Raw genomic sequence first — 25,039 nt, forward strand, 5'->3', positions numbered from 1 at the left:
ATGAGGGAGAGAAGAGAGAATCGCGAGAGAGAGAAAAAAATCGAGAGCGAAACAGTATCGTGAACAGTGGCATGAATAGTATTGTGAACAGTACGTGAACAGTGTTAGTTTTCAGGTTCGATTGAATTTACGAAGCTTCAGTTTTAGGTCTCAAATTTTTTAATACGGAGTTGGAGTTCGTCATTGTTGAGGTCCTATTAGGAATTCTATAGTCCGGGCTTTCTTAATTTTATTATCAGCGAAATCGATTCTTCAAAGGTCCATCTCTCAACTCTACTTTTTTATTATATCGAAGTTGGTTAATATCGTGAATTTGTGGTGCGGTTTTGAATATTTCGAGCAAAATGTTATTTGTTGTTGTGGATATGAATGATTGGTATGCTTAAATGTTTGAATCTTCATTGGGGTATGTGTTGTTGGTTTCGGATTTTGAAAAGTGATTTGATAGTCGAACTGGTTTAATAACGTGGTTAAAAATGGATTTGGGGATGAAATTGAGAAATTGATAAAAAAAAGTTGAATTTAGATTAGCTTTGGTTTATTGTTGTTTTGTATAATTCGTAATGAGCATGAATATTGTTGGAATGTGATAAAATTATGATATATTGAAATAGATAGGCGAATGTTGGTTCGGGTAGGCAAAAATTTAGAAATAAGTTTTCTTGTTGAATGTTTGAATGTGAAATTTGAATTGAACGGTTTGGTTTTAGTTCTTGCATTTGGAAATATATTTATTTAATTGGGGAATGCCCTGCGATCACTTGTATTTATTCATCGGAAAATGCCCCAAAGTATTTTGTATTTGGAGGACGTCCATGATGAAGGTCCGAGGCATCAGGTAGCATGCGAGCGTAGTATAAAATTAGTGTAGGGTAGAATAGGATTTACATTTTCGGATTCTTTTTCTATTTTAGACTGTATAATTAGACTGGACATCGTTTTTGGATTTGTTTGCTTGATTGATCATTTTATTTATGTTTGGTGTGGTTTATACATTCATAGTGTCTAAATTAGCCGATATACTCCACCAAGCAACCGTGGTCGAACCACGGGATCGAGGGGTGCCTAGCACCTTCCCCTCGGTCAACAGAATTCCTTAGCCGGAATCTCTGTTCGCGGATCAATTTTATAGAGTTAAAACCATTTTGAAAAAGGATATCCACGGGTGACTTGGCACACCTGATTTATGCCAAGTGGCGACTCAGAGTTTTGAAACTAATGAATCCTTTTTCGAAATAATTTTCATCTTTTGTCACTTTAATAATAAAACCATTTCTAAACTTAAAAATTAATTATTTTTGGGAGTGAGAAAAAAAGGGGTGAGACAAAAGTGAAAGAAATTTATGTGTTAAGTAACTTTCATAGATAATTTAGGGAAAGACTTGAAAAATCTTTAATTATCCTTTTATGCAAGTAGCTAAACTTAGTTAAATATTTTAAATACAGTATATGATTGATACAAGTACGATCGTGATCATGAATATTTTTTTGAGTATGTTAAAGACAACCAAGAGAGTGCACAAGTCTAAGTGTGAAGGATGCCCAAAGCCGCCCATATGATGCACTCAATGGGCGCCCATTTTGAAGACTAGTCACTAAAGGGCCCTTTTATCATTTGTCTATTATTATAATGTAGTATAAATAGAACATTGTAGGGTTTATTTACTTAGTTGATTATTGATGTAAGACTTGAAACATGAAACACCTTTAGTTGTAGGGCTTGGAATAGCTGCCACACTGAAATGAGGCAACAAGTGTGGATATCACTTGTGTTGCAATGTTGGCTTGATACGTTGGTGCTTAGAGGAGGTAAAGTTACTCTTGTGTCAACGTAGGAGTTAGGTTAACTGTTGTCTGTAGTGTTAAGAGTCCAAGAGTGTCACATGTTCTTGGGTTCTTAAGATGATACAAACCAAGGTCTAACTATCTATCCATTTGTTTATGTTGTAATTGTTTGTTTGTATTCTTGTAATCCAAACCCGTGACATGTTGTTCTTGTTACATTGTTGTTGTTAACATAATTTGTTGTTGGATGTTTTTAGGTGTTAAACACCACAATACATTGTGTTCTTGTTGTTATTTGTTGAATCTGAGAGGGGTCCTCTAAAAGGTCCACGATTTCCTTGACTAGTGGACTGTTTTGGGTGTTTGTTTCCTGTTTCCGTTGTCATTCCCGTATCAATAATAGATTAAGAACATTTAAATATTTATTTATATTAAAGTGTATCTTTATTCATCCATTATCATTATTTAGAGTTAGTGGATGTATTTGTTGATTACATTCTTTTCCTAATGACAGTGGCTCTTCATGTCACTTTTGAGGCAATGTATCATGTGTCACACCCTTTTTCCGTACTCCAAAAGAAAGATATGTATTTTAAGTTCGAAAGGGTTTTATTATTAATGTGACAAAAATGTAAAATTTGTTTCGAAAAAAAAGGATTATTTACATTTTTTTTTTCTCATTCAGAGTCGCCACTTGGCATAATCCGGTGTGCCAAGTCACCTTTGAAAAATCCTTTTCGAAACGGTTTGACTCTAGAAACTGATCCGCGAACAGAGATTCCGGCTAAGAAATTTTGTTGACCGAGGGGAAGTGTTAGGCATCCCTCAATCCCGTAGTTCGACCAAGATCGTTTGGTGGAGCGTATCGGCTAATTTGACATTACAAATGTACAAACCACATAAACACACAAAACAAGCAAACAAACAAATCACACAAAATTCAAAACAAACCAAAATAATGTTCAGTCCAAATTATACAATCCAAAATAAAAGAGGTGCTGCAATATAAAACCTATTCTATTCTAAACTAATCCTAAATTAAACTCCACCCGATGTTCCGGGCCTTGATCACGAGTCCCTTTTGCGTACATGCTACTTCGGGGCATTCCCCGAATAAATCAATACAAATCCTTCGGGGTATTCCCCGGCCAAATGAGTATAATTTAAAATTTTCGTGCAATAAAGTAGAAAGTACCATTCACGCACATATTCAAACACTCCAACAAATCGTTATTCCTAAATTTGGCTACCCGGCCTACATTTGCCTACCAAGTTCAACGTATCACAATTCTATCATGTTCAACATTATCAATACATCAAAATTAATCAATATTCATTTTCCTCCATTTTTAATCCCCACCTTAATTCATTTTCAACCACGTGATTAACTCATTTCAATACACAATCCACCAATCGAGAATAACAAAAATTCACCAATCATGCTTAGCAATCACACACCCAAATGTCACCAACAGTTCACATCAACAAACAAACCACGATATCGAATCACATGCAATCACAATCACATAAGAATTAAATTAAAGAGAAGAAAGAATTGAACCTTAAATTTGAAGCTTTCAAACTCAATGTTATTCGAATAAAGAGAGTTCGCACCCGGAAACCTCGAGCCGAACCTTAACACCAACAATCCAACTCGACAAATAATGACCCGTTCACCGTCACTTTTCACGCCGTTACTGTTCACTGGTACTGTTCACAGGTACTGTTCATCGGTACTGTTCACCGATTACTGTTCACCGGCGCCCCTTTTTTATTATTTTGTTGTTGTTCTTGTTCTTGTTCTTGTTCTTGTGAGGAAGATTATTTTGTGATTGTTGTTATTGTGGAGAAGATGATGATCAAAGAATGAGCCTCTCCCTTTTTCCCTCTTAGAATTTTTCTTTTATAATGGGCATGGATTTGTTATGATGTGCGAATTTTGGTGGGTCCCCCATATATTCTTTCTTTTAGTTTGTTATTGTGAGGATAAAAATGTGAGTGGGTAGGGAGGTGAAAGCTTTTGTTTGGGTTGGTTGTTAGGATAAGATAAATTAGTTAGAGGTATTGTTTTTTGTTTATTTTTGCATTTTTGTGGGATATAATAACATGGGGTTGGACACATGGTAATGTGAACTAAAAATGAATAAAATTAGACTTCGAGAGGGACCAAATTAGGTGTCTACATCATGCCCCCTTTGAATTTAAACACGAAGTGTTTTCAGACAAAGAAGTAGACAGCGAGACCAAGTTTTGACCTGACCATTATTCAAAGAAAGAAACAGAAGGAAGAAGGACAACCGGGGCTTGACTTAAGACATCCTACCTACCCAAGTTATGAGAGAATCAAGTCACGGGTATTTCAAAAGATTGGAAAGAGATGGACTATACTGAGTTGGAGAGTCGAGTGAGGTTCCATCGAGGTTCCGGTCCACAACTCTGTTATTATATTAAAAATGAAAATTACAAGTTAAAGCATAAATGAAATTACAAAAATCCTATCTATACAGCTTCTTTTGGACTTTTGACTTGAGTTTCATCACCCTATTCTTCAGGCGGGCTCCTGGCTTGCTATTTTTTTAACTTATTGCTTGCCTTTCAATTTCTTCACCCTGTTCTCCAGGTGGATTTCCGAACTTGTTATTTCATCAACTTGTTGCTATGCTTTCAACTTTTTCACCCTGTTCTGCAAGCGGACTCCTGACTTGCTATTTTTCAATCTGTTTAACTTTCAATTTCTTCACCTTGTTGCTTAGTTTTTCATTTATTCGCCCTGTGCTTCGGGCAGGCTCCTCAAATCACATCAAAACTAAAAAGAAAATTATCCCAAAGAAATATTATTATAAAGAGAAATTCCATTTATTTGCCAGAAAAGTAAAGTTTCAAAAACAGAAATTGAATTTTTGCCCCAGTTTATCATCAGAAGACTTTTGGAAAAGTCACATCATACCTACTTTCATGTTGCAATGATGAATCAAGACTCTGACTAAGAAATGCATCTCTTAAGAGTAAAATTAAATAACCAAAACTAGAAAGTGCATCTCCTAAGAATTAAAGTGAGGGATTCTAACTAGAAAGTGCGTCTTCTAGAGATACAAGTTTAAACTAAAAAGTGTGCCACCTGACAAATGAAAACTAGCAAGGAAGTGTGTCCCCTTAGGGTTAAGTGCGATAACTCGACTAGAAAGTGCATCTTCTAGGAATCAAGACTTAAGTTAGAAAGTGCATCACCTAAAAAGCAAAATTCGAATCACCCAATCAAGGAAGTGCATCTCCTTACCAATGTTTCTTGAATTATCAAAACAAGGAAGTGCATTTCCTTACCAATGCCGCTTGAATTACCAAAATAAGGAAGTGCGTCTCCTTACCAATGCCGCTTGAATTACTCAAATAAGGAAGTGCATCTCCTCACAAATGTCTCTTGAATTACTCAAACAAGGAAGTTCGTCTCCTTACAAATGTTTCTTGAATTGCCCAAACCAGGAAGTGCATCTCCTTACAAATGTTGCTTGAATTACCCCAAACAAGGAAGTCCGTCTCTTTATCAAATGCTGCTTGAATTACCCAAACAAGGAAGTACGTCTCCTTACCAATACCGCTTGAATTACCAAACAAGGAAGTGTATCTCCTTACAAATGCCGCTTGAATTACCAAAACAAGAAAGTGAGTCTCCTTTGGAAGTGCATCTCCTCATGATAGCGTTTGAATTACCAAAATAAGAAAGCGTGTCTCCTTATAAATGTTTCTCGAATTGCCCAAACCAGGAAGTACATCTCCTCACGAATGTTGCTCGAATTACCCCAAGCAAGAAAGTGCGTCTCCTTACAAATGTTTCTTCAATTAACTAAACAAGGAAGTGCGTCTCCTCACAAATGCCGCTTGAATTACCAAACAAGGAAGTGCATCTCCTTACAAAATGTCACTTGAATTACCCAACAAGGAAGTGCGTCTCCTTACAAATGTTGCTTGAATTACTCAACAAGGAAGCGCGTCTCCTTTCAAATGTTGCTTGAATTACCCAAAAAAGGAAGTGCGTCTCCTTACAAATGTTGCTAGAATTACCCGAACAAGGAAGTGCGTCTCCATACAAATGTTGCTGGAATTACCCGAACAAGAAAGTGTGTCTCCTTTGGAAGTGCGTCTCCTTATGATAGCGCTTGAATTACCAAAATAAGAAAGTGTCTCCTTACAAATATTGCTTGAATTGTCAAAACAAGGAAGTGCGTCCCCTTATAAATGTTGTTGGAATTAGCCAAACAACAAAGTGCGTCTCCTTACAAATGTTGCTGGAATTACCCGAACAAGGAAGTGCGTGTCCTTACGAGTGCCAATCGAATTACCAAACAAAGAAGTGCGTCTCCTTACAAATGTTGCTTGAATTATCAAACAAGGAAGTGCATCTCCTTACAAATGTTTGCTTGAATTTCCCACACAAGAAAGTGTATCTCCTTACAAATATTGCTTGAATTACCAAATAAGAAAGTGTGTTTCCTCACAAATGTTCCTGGATTTACCAAATAAGGAAGTGCATCTCCTTACAAATATTGCTCGAATTTCCCACACAAGGATTATCATAAGGCAGTATTTCATTTTTGAAAGCGTGGTCCCATTTTTCAGGAGGAACCCGAACAGAAAGTAAAATCTCATTTTTCAAAAGGATCCTGAACAAAAAGTAAAATCTCATTTTTCAGGAGGGTCCTGAATAGAAAGTAACTCTCATTTTTCAGGAGGGTCCTGAACAGAAAGTAAAATCTCATTTTTCAGGAGGGTCTGAAACATAAAGTAAAGTCCCATTTTTCAGGAGGGTCCTGAACATAAAGTAAAATCCTATTTTTCAGGAGGGTCCTGAACATAAACTAAACTTCCATTTTTCTGGAGGGTCCTGAACATAAAGTAAAGTCTCATTTTCCAGAAGGGTCCTGAACAGAAAGTAAAATCCCATTTTTCAGGAGGGTCCTGAACATAAAGTACAATCCCATTTTTCAGGAGGGTCCTGAACATAAAGTAAAATCTCACGGATGTGCATTTCCAATGGTAGCTGAATTAAGTGAAGCGAATCCGCCCCTATTTCAACAAAGAAAATTTGTCAGTTAAAAACCTAGTGGTAGCTTGCAGCACTTGGCTTTCCAAGCATTTGCTCTAGTATTCATTCCCTTTATTTTGTTTCAGATTGCTGATATTTGCCCCTGCTTTGTCGTGTCATTGACCCAAACTCAGATTATTAAGAGTGACTCCAAAATAAACACAGTATCTCTACTTTGTCATGCTTCTCAGATAAATCCTTCAAACCTTGGTATTTTCATAAGTTCCCCAGCTTGTCTGTTGACAGCTTTCTGTATGCCTTCTTCAGCTCATAATTATGTCTCTTTCATATGCTGACTTTGTCTTGCATTGTGCAATTAAAGAAGTTGGTAGCCAGTTTTGAAATCTTTTCTCACTTGTTTTGATATGGACTTGACTCAAAAACAAGAGAAAAATGACAATGACTTTTATTTGGACCACTGACTCAAGAAAACAAAATAAAATAAAGAGAAGAAAGAAAAGACAATGAGTGTCCCCATTTGAAACAAAGAAATGACAAATTTTCTAAAAATGATAGTCAACTCTAATGATTATGCCATGCATTTTGGATTAAGCTACCTGATCTTTCCATCCAAACTTTCTACCAATTGTTGTTGAGTTAATGACCTTAAAACTGAGTTGTTTCCTTAGGCTAATTGCATTCAGACCTCATTCGGCTAGTGACGCTTTGAAGGGTCTTTCCCTCAGCTCACCATTGTCTTATGGTGTCTGTGAGGGTTTTTACTAACGAGACTCTCATATTCTCATTTCTCCCAACTCACAATCGTCTCACGATACCCGTGAGGGTTTTCACCAATAAGACTCTCTCATTTTTATCTCTCTCAACTTACTATCGCCTTACGGTGCCCGTGAGGGTTTTCACCAATAAGACTCTTTCATATTTATTTCTCTCGTGATTCCTTGTGCTGAGGAAGACAGGTAGTTCCCAAATACATCATCATATCCCTTGCATGCTTTGCTTTAACATCCCCAAAGATTGATCTGAAGGTCTTTTCTTTGGTTGTAACTTGGCTTTTGGATAGGGTTAGAAAGAAAGGATGGCGTGAGGCCCAAAAGACACTTGAAATGGGTTAGGACTTACAACTTTTGGAATCGACTCAAACAATGAGGATTAACTCATGCTCCAATTTCTTTTGACTGGGTGATTCTAAATTGTTTATTTGGTTGAACCGAGCGCAGAGTAGGGAAACCTACGTATCTCATCCCCGAGAAAGGAGAATCAGGTCATGCGTAGTTCTGGCAGCTTGTTCTTTTGCTTTGATCTGATTTTTCTCTTTTTTTTTTCTTTTATTCGCTCTTTTCACTTTGCGATTCTTTTTTCTAACTCTATTTTTCTTGACACTCTTTTTTTTGGAAACATTTTTGTCTCTTTTTTGTAACTTTTGACTTTATCTTTTTACTCGACACTATTCTTTGAACTTTACTTACTCTATCTTGATTCCAAAAGAGGGGTATGAAAGAAAATAACACTAAGGCTCAAATGGGGTAAACAAAGGATGACACAATGTTTGGATAGCAGAATGAAGTGCCTTCATCATATCAATCCTTGAGAATGCAAGTACATAACATGCAATTGGAAGTGAGAGATGAAGATCATTTGCGACATCTTTTTAAGCAGATTGAGTCTGTGCGTCACTACTTCTTCTGTAAACTCCACCTTTGTTGTACATTCCTCACATCAAATGACTCATGCTTTAGTGGAGCTGCTTATCTTCTTGTTTCTCTTGATATAGCGATCACACGTCCACTATTTGACCTCATTGGGACTTGTCTTTCGATCGATGACCAAGTTGTTCTTGTGATTCTCAAAATAATTGCCTTAACTTGTCACCAAATGTCTCAGCACTCTATCTATTTTCTCATATGCGCTCTTTTTCTAACTTTAACCCTCTGATTCAATGTTCATGCTTAAACTGGATTTTAAGATCTGGCTGAAAATTTCACTAGCATGTCATATCACTAGAGTCAACACAAAATGTACTATGTAAAGAAAACAAAAAAACAACACATATTTAAAACACAAAGGAAAATGAGACACTTCATTTAGTCAAAACAAAAGATAGAAGGGTTTGAACATAAACAACAAAAGGACAAAACAAGACAGATCTCGAACTACAACCCTGAAATAATTCGAAGAGCAGACAATAAAACAAAACAAGCTACCACACCCCTTCCTAATAAGGAGAGGGGTGACTTCTAAATTGCTCAGCCTGACATCTTAGCCACTGGTTTGCATATCAACATAACTAGAGTTTTCCTCACTGTCAATGTTCTGCACCATGATTGATTTATCCTGAATCATCTTTTCAATTTCTCTTTTCAAAGCACGACAATCTTCAATACTGTGACCCTGAACATCTGAATGATATGTACATCGTTCATTAGGATCAAAACTTCTTGAATATGGGTCAGGAGTATACCCAAGGAGAGGAGTAATCATGCCCTGATGTACCAATCTCTGGAATAAACTTGCATACAACGCTCCAATGGGTGTGAAGCTATCCCTCGACTTCTGTCTCATTTCATTATTTGGCATAAATTGAAAACCAGGCCTAGAAGGGCTTCAATATGTATGTGGAGTTGGAGGATAACTTGGCAGAGTTGGCGCGCGCCAGTGTGGGTAAGATGGGGGTTGAACATATGGTTGCACATTATACACTTGATATAGAGATGGGGGAATAAAATATAATGAATTTTGGGAAAGATTCTGTGGAACTTGGCCATAAACTTGGGTTTGAGCCCATGGGTAACGATGGTATGGTCCTCTTGCCCGGTTTCACCCTAGCGGCTTGTTTACGCCATCTAATCGCATACTCTCTGAAAGTTTCAGTACTCTTTTTCTTCATATTAGTTAAGGATTTCTCGTTAGGAATCAACTCCATATTGTATTGAAATTGTTGCATGAATTCATTAGCCAGGTCATCCCAGCTATTCCACTTGTCGATGTCTTGGTCAACAAACCATTTTGAAGCAAGACCTGAAAGACTCACACCAAAATATGCCATGAGTAATTTTTCCTTCCCTCCAGCGCCCCTTAGCTGGTTACAATAGCGTCTCAAATGTGCTACAGGATCGCTATGTCCATTATACTTCTCAAACTTCGGCATTTTAAAACCAAGAGGAGATGTACACCTGGAAACATGCACAGATCTTTATATGAGACACTTTTGTACACCCCAAGTCCTTGCAAGTTTTTCATAATCAGTTTCAAACTTCTTAATTTTTTGGCTATTTCCTCTTGTTCTTCTGTCATAACAGGCTTCTCAATGTTAGGAGGAAATTCAGGTGGTTGAGGGCAATCATAAGGACCAATCGACTTAAATGTAGGCTCGAGAGCGTAATGTTGATCACTAAAAACATTCAATACAGGGTCGCTTGTAGAGTGAGGAATCACAACCATTGGATTGACATTAAAAGCAGAAGCTTCAGACGGGAGTGGGGCTGCAAAAACATGAATAACAGGCGAAGCCGAGCATGTGGTGATTTTGTATTGAGGAATGAGGAAATGAATATTGGAAGTGTTTGGATACTGTTGCCCCGGAGTAGGTCCTGATGCATGTTGTGGCGTGTCTACCAAAATAGAAAATTGTGCATGTGACATTAAAGGCAAACTAGAAAGATATTCCAAATTATCTGCGGGAAATGGAGGAGGCGGCAACCCATTAGCCCAAGCTCGATGCATTTCTGTTATTTGCCGCCTTAATTTCCGAATCTCTTCATTATCTCCTACATTCTCATTCCCCAAACTTCCTATCTGATTAGTGACAACTAACTCGGTATCCTTGTTGGCCATAATTTCCTCTGTGACTTGGAGCAATATGAAGGACCAGTCAAAATGCCACAAACTAACCACCTTAAACTAACTGCACAAGAGATAGCAAATGGTTAGAGTTCAACAGTTTTTCAAAACCTCTTTTTTTTTTCTTGAAAAGATCACCGAACCCAAATAGGGCGCCTACGTATATCACTCCCGAAAGAGAAGAATCAGGTGTGCGTAGTTCGTGAAGTCTTGCCAAAATGACCGATTAAACTCTTTTTCTTTCTTTTTTCATATTCTTGAAACTTTAAAAAGAAAAGAAAAATAAAATTTGTCAAAAGAAATAACGAAAATATTTTTGAATTCTTCGGCTTTAACATCCTTATACAAAATGAAACCTATGATAACCAAAGAAAATCTTTTTGGGTTTTTGATTTTGAATTTCATATGAAAACGAAACTTGAACCTATTAAATGAAAAAAAAAATTGTAGTTTTCTTTTAAAGACGTATATGAAATGCCTACTCTAAATGGAGAGTGAAGAAATATTTTTGAATTTTTCAAATAAAATCAACCAAAAAATGAAACCTACGACTATTGAGGAAAATTTTTTTTTTCTTTTTTTTTTTGTATTTTTTCTTTTCAAGATATGTATGAAACACCTACTCTAAATAAAGAGTGAAGAAAATCTTTTTAAATTTTTTAAATAAGATCCCCGAACCAACAATAGGCTGCCTATGTATCTCACATCCCGAAAGAGGAGAATCAGGGGTGTGTAGTTCATCTAGATAGGACAATTAATGATTAAATAACCGACTTACAGACAGACGATAAAAGACGTCAATAAAATCTTTTTTGAGTTTTTTTGCAATTTTACGCGTTACATAAAACTGACACCAACAATTATGAAAGGAAAAATCTTTTTGGGTATTTAGTTATATGAAATGTACAAACTTCTACCATCTTTTTCGCATTTATTTTTTATAAAAAGATCCAATTTAAAAAATATTTTTGAATTTTTCGAATTATGAATGCATGGTAAAGGAACAAAAGGAAAATCTTTTTGATGTTTTTTGAGAAAAATGAGTGCGAAAGATAAAATAAATCTTTTTGAATATTTGGATTGTGAAAAACAAAAGACACAAAAAACTCTAAAAACTACGAAACTCTTTTTTTTTCTTTTCGACTCACTTTTTCTTTCTTTATCCTCTTTTTTTTTTTTTTAATTTTTCCTTGCCTGCACACTATTTAATTCTAGCACGTGCTTTCCCCAAATCAGTCCATCAAATGACCACGTTACCCTCAAAGATGCAACATTTAGCACGTAGGAATGCTTTAGGGGTGAGTCTCCTACAAAGGACCGTGTGGGCCCCGTTAGGTCTCAATATGATGCACATAAGAATGACCTAAAGGCTGACCTACGTTGTGGTTTACTAACAAGGCCGTTTGGGGGAGCATATGGTCGAGAGTGGCTGCTTTGCTTTCCACCTACTCCATACATCCAACGGCTCCCCCCCTAAAATAAGGGTGACTCAACTAGAGTTCGTGCGCATGACGTGCACTCTGAGACTTGTTGCAGAAAGAATTGATTTGGGTTATGCAAATGATGCAAGATATAAAGCGGTAACACATAAAGAAAAACTGTAAACAAAGAGCACAGAAACACACAACAGTGATAACAATAACACAAACAATGTCTATACACCCCTAATGCCAAACAAAGTCGATACGACTCCAAAAATAAGTCCAAATTCTGAAAATGATTCCCCAGCAGAGTCGTCAAAGCTGTCACACCCCTTTTCCGTACTCCAAAAGAAAGATATGTATTTTAAGTTCGAAAGGATTTTATTATTAAGGTGACAAAAATGAAAAATTTGTTTCGAAAAAAAAGGATTATTTACATTATTATTTTTTTTCTTATTCAGAGTCGCCACTTGGCATAATCCGGTATGCCAAGTGACCTTTGGAAAATCCTTTTCAAAACGGTTTGACTCTAGAAACTGATCCGCGAACAGAGATTTCGGCTAAGGAGTTCTGTTGACCGAGGGGAAGGTGTTAGGCACCCCTCGATCCCGTGGTTCGACCACGGTCGCTTGGTGGAGCGTATCGGCTAATTTGACATTACAAATGTACAAACCTCATAAACACACAAAACAAGCAAACAAACAAATCACACAAAATTCAAAACAAACCAAAATAATGTTCAGTCCAAATTATACAATCCAAAATAAAAGAGGTGCTGAAATATAAAACCTATTATATTCTAAACTAATCCTAAACTAAACTCCACCCGACGTTCCGGGCCTTGATCACGAGTCTCCTTTGCGTACATGCTACTTCGGGGCATTCCCCGGATAAATCAATACAAATCCTTCGGGGTATTCCCCGGCCAAATGAGTACAATTTAAAATTTTCGTGCAATAAAGTAGAAAGTACCATTCGCGCACATATTCAAACACTCTAACAAATCCTTATTCCTAAATTTGCCTACCCGGCCTACGTTTGCCTACCAAGGTCAACGTATCACAATTCTATCATGTTCAACATTATCAATACATCAAAATTAATCAATATTCATTTTCCTCCATTTTTAATCCCCACCTTAATTCATTTTCAACCACGTGATTAACCCATTTCAATACACAATCCACCAATCGAGAATAACGAAAATTCACCAATCATGCTTAGTACATCACACACCTAAATGTCACCAACAGTTCACATCAATAAACAAACCACGGTATCAAATCACACGCAATCACAATCACATAAGAATTAAATAAAAGAGAAGAAAGAATTGGACCTTAAATTTGAAGCTTTCAAACTCAATGTTATTTGAATAAAGAGAGTCCGCACCCGGAAACCTCGAGCCGAACCTTAACACCAACAATCCAACTCGACAAATAATGACCCGTTCATCGTCACTTTTCACGCCGTTACTGTTCATTGGTACTGTTCGCTGGTACTGTTCATCAGTACTGTTCACCGGTCACTGTTCACCGGTGTCTCTTTTTTTTTTTTTTGGTTGTTGTTCTTCTTGTGAGGAAGATTATTTTGTGATTGTTGTTATTGTGGAGAAGATGATGATTAAAGAATGAGCCTCCCCCTTTTTCCCTCTTAGAATTTTTCTTTTATAATGGGCATGGATTTGTTATGATGTGGGAATTTTGGTGGGTCCCCCATATATTATTTCTTTTAATTTGTTATTGTGAGGATAAAAATGTAAGTGGGTAGGGAGGTGGAAGCTTTTGATTGGGTAGGTTGTTAGGATAAGATAAATTAGTTAGAGGTATTGTTTTTTATTTATTTTTGTATTTTTGTGAGATATAATTACATGGGGTTGGACATATGGTAAGGTGAACTAAAAATGAATAAAATTAGACTTCGGGAGGGACAAAATTAGGTGTCTACATCATGCATTTGACTCTTGATTATGGTGGATGAATTTGATCATTTTTTTAAGATTTATATAATCTGAAGTCCATTGATATTCTATTTTTATCCACTTTCTTCTTATTCATTGTATGAAAAAAATTACAGGTGGTCTTGCATTATTTTGAGAAATAACAACATAAGAAAAACAAGAAAACATAGAGCATGAAAATACAAGAAAACAAAAAGTGCATAAAAGTTAGTAAAAAGAGAGGTTATTAGTTGAAGGGAGGTGTTCTTTTGTGGAGCTTTGAACTCAACTCTTGTCCAGAGTTGTTGAGTTGTTCTTTGTGATAAGACTGTTGTATCCTGTAGGAGACAAGTCAAGAAGATTACTGTTGGACGGGTGAAATAATTTGTTGCACTCTTTAACACTCTAATCCACACTAAGGTCCCGTTTGGCCATGAAAATCATAATTTTTCAGAGTTGAAGTTGAAGTTGGAATTAGAGTTGTGCTTGCCCATGAATATAAATTAAAGTTGTTTTTAAAATTTTGTGAGAGAACTGGGAGTGAAAAAGGTGAAAACAAGTAAAATTTGATTTCACTTTTCTAAATACAATTCCGAAATTATATTTGAAATTTTCATGGTCAAACACATGCAGGTTTCACTTTTTTCCTAAAGTGAAATAATTTTTCAGAAAAAAGTAAAAAATTTTCATGGCCAAACGACTATTAACACTGCTCTTCACACCCAAATCTAACTAGAGCATGGACTAAGATCCCAAATTGAATAGAACTTAGCTCTGATACCATGTAAAAGTATGACACTTACTTGTTAAAATTTAAAACAGTAAAAAAAGACTTAATGAATCCTTGAAAATTTAAGATAAAGAGTAATTCTCTTAATGAGTAGCCACATCGAAACGAAAAATCAAAATTAAAGTGAAAGAAATTTGTGTGTTAAGTAACTTTCGTACATAATTTGTGGAAAGACTTGAAAAATCTTTAATTATCCTTTTATGCAAGTGGCTAAAGGCAGATGCAACTTAACAATAATAGGCTTAACTTAGTTCAATATTTTGAATACAGTATATGATAGGTTAAGAGCATTTTAATATTTATTTATATTAAAGTGTATCTTTATTCATGCATTATCATTATTTAGTGTTAATACATGTGTTTGTTGATTACATTTTTCTCCTAATAACAATGGCTCTTCATGTCACTTTTGAGGCAATGTATCATGCATTTGACTCTTGATTATGGTGGATGAATTTGGTCATTTTTCTTCAAGATTAATGTAGAGAGTGTTTGGGAGTGCTTATAAGTTGGTCAAAACAACTTATAAGCACTTTTTTGTTTATATTGGTGTTTGGCAAAATTTTAAGTTGCTTAAAATAAGTTGATTTTGGCTTTTTTTTTTAAGCCAAAAGCAATAAGCAACCTAATAGGTGCTTATTTTTTCAAAATTTTAATTTGACTAACAAAATTATCCTCTTGTCCCTTGCAATTAAAAGTTATTCCAATTTTACCCTTGTGTAATTAGAACAAATTTTTTTTTTTTAGAATTTTAAGTTAATGTGTAATTTTTAGAAAAAAAATGGTAGTTCGTAAATCATCAATGGAAGTTCGTAAATCATCACTGGAAATCATTACTGCCGCCATTTTGATGTTTGAGTGCTACTGTAGAGTGTGGACTGTAGTCCATGTTCATACCGGACCCGAATGAATATAATAGAAGGGAAAATGAAGATCAACATTATAAGAAAATGGAAGTTAGTAAATTACACCTTAATGATATGAAGCAATCTTTTCAAAGGGTCTCATTTCAATCTCTTAAAAGAAAAAATTTTAGCGCACAAATTAATAGTCATTCATGAAAATATTTTATATCTATATATATATATATATATATATATATATATATATATATATATATATTAATTTTAATTTGAATTATTTTAGCAATAAAAATTAATAATAATCAACTCTATATATTATTAACAGCTATAAGGGTATTTCAGTCATTTTAAAAAAAAGTGCTTAAAAGCATTATTTACCAAACACATCAATAACTTTTTTTAAGTTTCAGCACTTTTATCCAAACACTTAATTGCTTATTTTTAAAATAAGTTCAGCACTTTCAAAAGCACATTTTTTCAGCGCTTTTTTTCAGCTTATCCAAACGGGCTCGTAATCTAAAGGTCATTGATATTCTATCTTTATCCACTTTCTTCTTATTCATTGCCATGAAAAATTTTTCACACTTATAAATAGAGGTGGTTTTGCATTATTTTGAGAAATAACAACATAAGAAAAATAAGAAAACATAGAGCATATAAATACAAGAAACCAAAGAATACATAAAAGTTAGTAAAAAGAGAGTTTACTAGTTAAAGAGAGGTGTTCTTTTATGGAGCTTTGAACTAAACTCTTGTCCAGAGTTGTTGAGTTGTTCTTTGTGAGAAGGTTGTTGTATCCTGTAGGGGACAAGTTAAGAAGATTACTGTTGGACCGGTGAAATAATTTACTGCAGTGGGCTTAAATCTCCTTCAAGAGAGCGAGATATCTGCGCCTCAGTCAAAGGAGAAGAAGATAACTTTTCATTTTTTTCACTTGTAATTTTTTCAGTTGTAATATTATTGTAATTTCACCAACAGTATATATGCATGATCCGTTAAAAAATCATTAATCGTGTCAACTAATATTAAAGATATTTTGGGAGAAAAAACATAGAGACACGTGAGAGATGAAAAAATCTTATAAGTTAGATCTATCTAGCACAATAAATTCATAGTAATTTGAGGTGGTTCTGTGGACACACATAATTTAGTTATGTAACTTGCAAAATAATGAGTTTTAGGAGGTTTTTAACTAGCTAGGAGTGTTTGTAATAATAATGTCTCTACTACTGTACTGTTTTGGAAGCCTCCATCGTTACTTTTAGTGATTTTGCATGTGGATAAGAATGGAGTCACAAGTGTTAGGAGAGTGAAGCAGCCCCTCATTCACCCGTATTATCTTAGGTCTAGTAGAGATGCTCAAGTTGTACAATCTTCAGAGTCTGTAGTGGTACCGCCACAAGTTCTGTCTTTGTAATCCTTATAATGTAATATAAATAAGAATCTTTTCTACCAAAAAAACAAAGATATTTTCATGAACAAGACTTGTGTTTTGACTTGAGAATGATAAATTTTACTAAATTAAAAGTAATCGTGACCACTCTTTGCTTGAATTTTTCTTTTTCATTTGAAAGTGAAATACATATTTAATTTCATTGTATAAATTATATATCTTTGTCTCTAAATAAAGAAGGTTATGCATGAAATATTTTACCCTAATTTGAACCATATTTGTGATAGGATTTTTTTTTTTAATATATTCAAAATTTTTCCTTATTTTTAAAGTAAAATCTTTACAAAGTATTGATTACATTCTTATTACGTACTTAAAGTTTTAAAAATTTAATGCTTCTTAAATTTTTCTTATCTAACGCTATTATTTTTATTTCTAGATTTTTTAAATCTTCTTAAAATCAAATTTAATTGATTTAAAATTATTAAACTAATGAAAAAATATTAGTTGTCATTAATTCTGATGACTTCTACTATGTAAAGGTTTTACTATAAATATACTTAATTAATTTTCAACTCTTAAATATTAGTAGAAAAAAATAGTGAAAAAACGATTTTATCTAAAATAAAGACTGTTAATAAAGAGCAAAAAGTTCAAATAACATTTCTAAGGCCCTTCACACTTTTGATATATTTATAGATTATAGATATAGATTATAGATATAAATATTCAAAATTGTCAAAGAGTAAGTAAAATCATAAAATTAACTATTAAAAGTTTTCGAGGCTTTGAAATTTTAGGGACCTAAAGAAATGGCTTTACTAGCCTCACCCTTGAGCCACCCCTCCGCTGCACGTTTACATTGATTCTTCTCCCCATTGCAGACGACTGACAAAACGACCAAGATTAAGGCTGCTGTGTGGCTGCTGCAGCTGGCTGAGGGTTCTGCTGATGAGCAGCTTGCTGAACACTAGGCGGTGAGGGTGCTGTAGCTTGATAAGGTGGAGGAGGATACTGTTGATAAGGTGGAGGAGGTGGAGGCATATACCCATAGGGGGGATAATAAGGCGGGTAAAATTGCCGCCAGGCAGATATGCATGACGTTGTCCTGGTAGAGCTTCAGAGCCAGGACCAGACGCTGTAGTTGAAGTAGAAGCTCCGTCTTGGGATGCAACTACAGCACCCATCCTTTGCGGATCCATGGATGGATAATATGGTCGGTTGTCTTGCTGAGGCATCGGGGGTATGTTGAAGTAAGGCACGGATGGAGGTTGGTCCTGCGTGCCTGGTGGCTGAAGAGGCGGATTATGCTGCTGCGATATGACTGCTCTAGGCAACAATCCACTGTGAGTCAAAGCAGCCTGCTGTCTTGCTTCATCGGAGACCTCGGAATCTGGTTTGGGAACTTGAGGTCTGCCCCAGAGTAGCTTCAGTCTCAGGCCCTTTATCACCAGCTTGTTTGCAAGTTCCTCAGCTGCCTTCACTGCGCCTTCTCTAGTCGTGAAAGTAACGAAAGCACAACCACGCTGGGCCACTATTTTAATGGACTCGATTTCACCCTGTGCATAAAAATGGTCCCTAAGGTCCTGCTCACTGATTCTTGCATCAACACCACCCACATAGAGGGTTCTAATGCTCTCGTCATCGGGCGGCTCCAATGAAGGCATTTCACCTGCTTTATTAAGTAGCTTTAAAGCAATTGGATCATTGACTCTGCAAGCACAGTGAAAACATCGTCAGACGAGATCAGCAAGATACTAACACACATCATTTCTTCAACTTTAAGTAGGCGAAAGATATAGGATAAATAGATATCTGTAAAAGAGATCAGGGTAGATAATAAGCAAAAGAAAAGCGACCAGCAAATAGATGTCATCATTAATCGGCCTAGCCATCACGTATTATGGACAGACAGGGTAAGGTGAGTTTCATAACTGCATAGAGTATTAATTGATTGGTCATGAGGAAAATGGCATCTTTCTAGAGTAATGTGTCTACATTAATTAAGTCCGTAACCATGGGTTGACCGGGTCCTGGGCTGTAACAACCTCGCCAGTTTCATCAAAGTTATATGAACTTCAACAAGATGTTGAACCACCACATGAAAAAGCATTCAGAAAAAAATTTCTTCTTAGAATTCCATTGGTTGATGAGTGCAAGAATTTGAACAAGCATGGCATCTAAAGATATTTAACTAAGGCATAACTCAAATACAAGCAGCCGGGATGTAAGAAACCAGAAAGGAATAAGCCACTGAATATACTATGGGAATGACTACTGCCAGTAGTAGAAAGCAATTACACCACACCAGCATTTTTTAGCTGCAAAACTATGAAAAAGTGATTATAATATATTGACAGCAGGACTTTGATCCGAGATAAATTTATATGTTCATATATGATTTTGTTTATGATTTCAACAAGGGTGAAAGAGCAACTCAAGACAAGCTATTCATCTCCTGAGTCAGTTGACCAAGTCCACATTACTCCCTTCCCATGTGAGATACATTTTTACTTGAATTGTTTTCCTTCTCTTCTTACATGATAAATGAGAATATAAGCTCCATTTTTTTGAATTGGAACATAAGCTCCAGTTAAATAATATCTCGTGGTCATGCATACAACCTGGCCTTCATTCTATCGTAGCATTAACTAAGGAAAACAGATAATGTATCTACAGTGACTAGTTAGCCTCCATGGACATTATCAACAGAAAAGTGAAACCACCTTCTCAGTTTTCTCACCCCAACTGCTAAATTATGTCAATACAGATATATGAGCATCATTGGAAAGGGAGAATTTGACATCAGCAACAACGAGTCAGATCGACATACCCATAGTAACGGTCTTTAATATTTTGCTGTGACAACTCCCCCGTCTCGGGCATCTCATGCATGTAAGGACACTCCAAACCTCTTGTACATTGACCACGTATATAGAAACTGCAAACATGTGCCTGATTTCTCTTGTAGTATGGAGTTGTTCTTTGAAGCTTCAAGATAGTATCATTTGCGCGGACTTTCCCATATGAAGATTCTTAATCAATCTTGCCTGGTCAAAAAATTAACTATTACTTTGGGGAAAATCAAGAAAAAGGGAAAACATCATAAACATCAGCCTCTTTTGTGAATGTGCTTCTTTTAAGTTTTAAACCCTTGGTTTCACCAGGTTTAATTTCTTCACATAATTAATAACTGCACCTCATCCCTAAGTAGTTTTGAAATATGATCTCTTTAAGAAAGTAAATTCAGTTTAGAAAAAACAAATGAAGAGGGGCAAAAAGCTTTCAGCAAAATATTTTAATGTCCTTATTTATGTTTAAGCAAATTAAACGGTCCTGTGAGCAATTAGTTAAAAAGAATATCATTCACAACTATAAGTTGGGCTTCCAGTTAGTAAACCACATACCCTGCGGTCATGCTCCTCTGCAAAGTATTCTCTATTTACGTCACTCTTTCGGATGGCATCGTTTGCGTTGATACTGAGAGCGGTGTCTCGGACCTGAACTGGCAAACCATATTCAAGATCCAACAAGCAAACTTGACAAACATTCTTCAATTTGCTGCAGGTCTGACAGATCTCAGTCTTTTTGTATCTCGCATCCCGACCAGGCCTCCACCTGAACACTGTGAAGGGTCTCGTGCAGATCTTGCACTCTTTGTCATAATCTGCTTTTGTCTGTATCAAAAACATAACAAGATCAAATGTCAGATAGTGAAATTGGAGAAAGAAAGATTTAAGTAGAGGACGTGCAGCTGAAACTGAAACAAAGTCGGACACCAGACTGATTCTACTGCCAAACTAGAGATACTCTCTGAGCAAAATATTAATTCCTAAAACTGTATGAAGAGAGTCAACATCGTAACAATGTGCCAAAAGTAGGAACCAGGAGAAATTGTCGATAGACAAAGGTCCAAACAAAGAGCTCTTTCAGACAGCCACAACGAATTTAAGGAAAGTGTCTTGCCTAGCTACGCATCAATGGAGTTTAAAATACAGTTTACTGCAGCTTGCACAAAGCCAAGAAACTAAATAAACACTACCAGAGATTAAAAGTCCTCACAAAAAGGCTAACAGCCTTTCCTGTAGACAAATCTAACACTTAACACACCTAGGACTTTTGAAAAAACTAAATTGCTTCCTTCATGAAAGGATCCAACCACATCCTTCACACACTTCACATTCCTACGGAAAGCTAAAACATTTTACCTATCTTAGAACATACGATTAGGAATCAGACCGTGATCTTTCATGATTGATGAAATGCCAGACTGTACCCTTTAAAGTTCAATAAAATGCATCCTTCTTTGTTTAATTTTGCACAATGCAACACAAATTATTCCTACTGTATTGATAAATTGGGGTATTTGCAATAAATTACTATTCAAAATACTTAAAAATTCACCCAAAAATTCTAAAAACGAACTTTTAGTTTTATTCAAAAGTAACATTATATAGTCACCTAAAACCACAACACCATATCAATCAACCAATCATTCAACTATGCCTCTGTCACAAACTTCACATTTAGCCATACGAATCCTCAATATCCAGCTGATCTAGCCTCTTCGCACCTATATTCACCTAAAACTACGACCAGAAATTTCTCCAGTACTTAGCTGATAAAATTTTCTAAACTTCAACCTCAAAGGCGAATCTAAAATTCAATCTTTATGAGTTCAACCTCCAAAACACTAAAATTTAATCTTATATACTTTTTATCGCAAATTTTATGAACTTTATACAAAAATTATACCCGGCGTAAAGTAGCGGGTTCATCTCACTCTGCATCCACATCTAGGAGCAATGTAAATATGAAAACTTTCCTCAAGTATATTTTCAATTTGCAGCCAGCAACAAAAGTTCATATTATTATAACTTCCAAATCAGCTTCAAAGGTACACAAGAAAATAACAAAGCCTAAGCTATTATCGAGCTTTACAACAACAAAAATTGAACAAAAAGGATTACCATTCGTAAAGTAGTATAATTAGCGTTACTTAATACTTAGTAATACTACTTTATCCTTTCTCCTACCTTTTTATATTAGCCTGCCCCATATCCTACTTTTCTAGTACGTTTATCCTTCAAATTATTGATATGTGAAATTGTAACACGGAAAACAGTACAATCTATCCAAACGCTGTATCCTTTAAAGCAATACAGTACAATATGATACAACAGAATATAATTTGATACATTATGAAATAGCCTTGGAAACAGCCTCGGGCAGAAATGCAAGGTAAGGTTGCGTACAATACACCCTTGTGGTGGGGCCCTTCCCCGGACACCGCGTATAGCGGTAGCTTTAGTGCACCGGGCTGCCCTTTTTTACATTATGAAACAATACGTGGCTTTACAACAACAAAAGTTGAACCAAAAGGATTACCATTCATAAAGTAGTATAATTTGCTTTTACCTAATACTTAATAATCCAATTGTATCCTTTCTACTACCTTTTTATATTAGCACTACCCCATACCCTGCTTTTCTAGTACGTTTATCCTTCAAATTATTGATATTCGAGATTATGTAACTCCAAAAACAATACAATCTCCGACTCTTCATAACTGTCAATGGATGCGTGTTGGATTTTCCAAAGTAGTGTATATTTGTTCGGCATCACAAGTGAAGAGTCCGCATAACTTAGAACACAACACAACACAACGTTGTATCCATTAAAACAATACAGTACGATACAACACAACATTGTACTCATTAAAACAATACAGTACGATACAACACAACACAATACAATACAGTACAACACAACACAACATTGTATCCATTAAAACAATACAGTACAACACAAGACAATATAATTCGATACATTATGAGAAAATACGTAGCTTTAGAACAACAAAAAGTTATACCATTCTCACATAGGGGCTGTCACCGAGACAGGATTCACATATAATAGGGAAATCAGACCGTTCCCATCCATCAGCTTCTGCATCTCTCAGCAATCCATGCGCCATCAATTATCTACACTTCAATCTGCCAAACAACAATAAAATTTGAAAATCTCAAATTTATACCTTCAAAAAAAAAAACTGGAAATCTGAAAAGAAAAAAAAAATGAAATTAATTGTACCTGAACTCGATATACAGAGAGAGAGACAGAGCTCACAGTGGTCGGACGGCGGAACCCCAGGTGGTCGACGGCGGAGAGAGAGATAAAAGGACTTATTTTTTCTATGTGGATTTCAGCTATATATGTGAGTTTTTCGAAAAGAAATAAAATCACGTTCATCTATCAAAATCTATTTGATATCTGTTTACTCATAGTAGGAGTAAATTTTCCGGTATGTGTTTGTTTTGAAAGTATGCAATATTAAAAGTGATCCATTAAGCTACTAAAATATGACAAAACCGTACGTTTGATTGCCTTATTTCTCTGTGAAAAAGGATGGTCCCTTCGCATCATAATGTGAATTGTGATTTTATTCTTTCTTATTTTATCTTTGTTAATTATTGATTTGGTATTATATATTTAATATATGTTTAGGTGATGAAATTCATTAACTATTTGTCGTTAGATACAATTAGTTAGCATGACTTTTAAAGTTGTCAGATGTCAATTATGTTTAGGTGATGATCACTTATATTTACTTCGTACATGAAAAGTTTTTTTTTTTTCCTTTTATGATTTGACATTTGTTAGTTCGAGAAAACTAATTAAATTAAAACAATACTTATATTTATTGATGCATGTAATTACTAACCTTGATCACAATATTTGTCTAAAAAAGAAAAAAAAAAAAAAAAAAGCTTGGGCTAAGCCTTAATGTATTTTGGCCTATTATGTCAATTGATAGAGGTTAAGACAATGAATATCGCATCAAAAGCGTAAGATATTGAGTTAAAGTTTTGATGTATTATGATAATACGATGTTGGATTTAAGTCTCATCGATTTATGTTTAAGACGTTTTTATATGGATAAAACGTTGAGTTTGAATCTCAATACACCATATTGATAATATTATGATAGCTAAGGCAAAATAATAAGTATTTGGTGAAATATGTCCCATTGAATATGCTCTATTCCATGAATGTGGTAGCAATATATGATAAGTGTGAAATATGACAATTTAATTCATTCTTGAGGTGTATGTGGTAGTAGTGCATAATATGTCTAGAAGAAAACAAGTGATTGAATGCACGAATATACGCATGGAGGGACAATATGATAATGATCATCAAAAGTGATGGTATTTTCGCACGTGTATTATGATCATAAGATATGTTAGAAAAAAATTCTCTAGATCATATGTATGCCTCGATTTGCTCCTGAAGTAGCAATATCATAAAAGAGGTTATAAGCTATCAATTTGATAGGCTTAAGACACGATCATATTTCATTCATGGGAATGAGAATTTTAATTGTTATAAGCATTGATCCATTCCCCGGTGAATGTGATGATATTTAGTGAAGGTTATCAACAAACGTGAACTTGATTGTGATGGCTTCACAACTCACCTTCGAATGAGGTAGAATAATCGAGAAGAGTTATTTCGAAATCTACTTCTAAAGCAGTAAATCTGAAATTTACTAAAGTGTAAAAAGTACATGTCATGGTAAACTTGGAGTTTACTAGAATAAAAGTTCATAAATTGATATGAACGATTGTGACATCTCGAAGATGTGCATGAATTGAAGAACTAGAAGATTCTTCAAGAATTGTTTATGTCGTTTGCCCTCATAATAAGTTGGTTGGACCAACTAATATTGGGATTGGATCCCTTCAAATCTGAAAATTATAAAAGGTGAATAAGAGCACGTTCACCTATCATCTGATATATTGAAAAGATGCATCAATAAGATAATCACATGTACATTCATTGTCAACCTGCAGTTTGACATTCATAAAGTTGCTTGCTCAATCAAATTGAGTTAAGAACATAATTTTCAGATTGTGCAATCAAGAAAGTTATCTTGATGATGATGGTTTGGCATTGAATGACGTCGA

The 25,039-nt window shown here is 35.2% G+C and overlaps 1 pseudogene; it reads right to left on the bottom strand.

Annotated features, from left to right (window-relative positions):
- Positions 1-17,729: 17,729 nt before the first annotated feature.
- On the bottom strand, positions 17,730-23,529 carry LOC107844696 (annotated as a pseudogene).
- Positions 23,530-25,039: the final 1,510 nt, after the last annotated feature.

The sequence above is a fragment of the Capsicum annuum genome, chromosome 10, assembly GCF_002878395.1.
Source record: "Capsicum annuum cultivar UCD-10X-F1 chromosome 10, UCD10Xv1.1, whole genome shotgun sequence".
Lineage (NCBI taxonomy): Eukaryota > Viridiplantae > Streptophyta > Magnoliopsida > Solanales > Solanaceae > Capsicum > Capsicum annuum.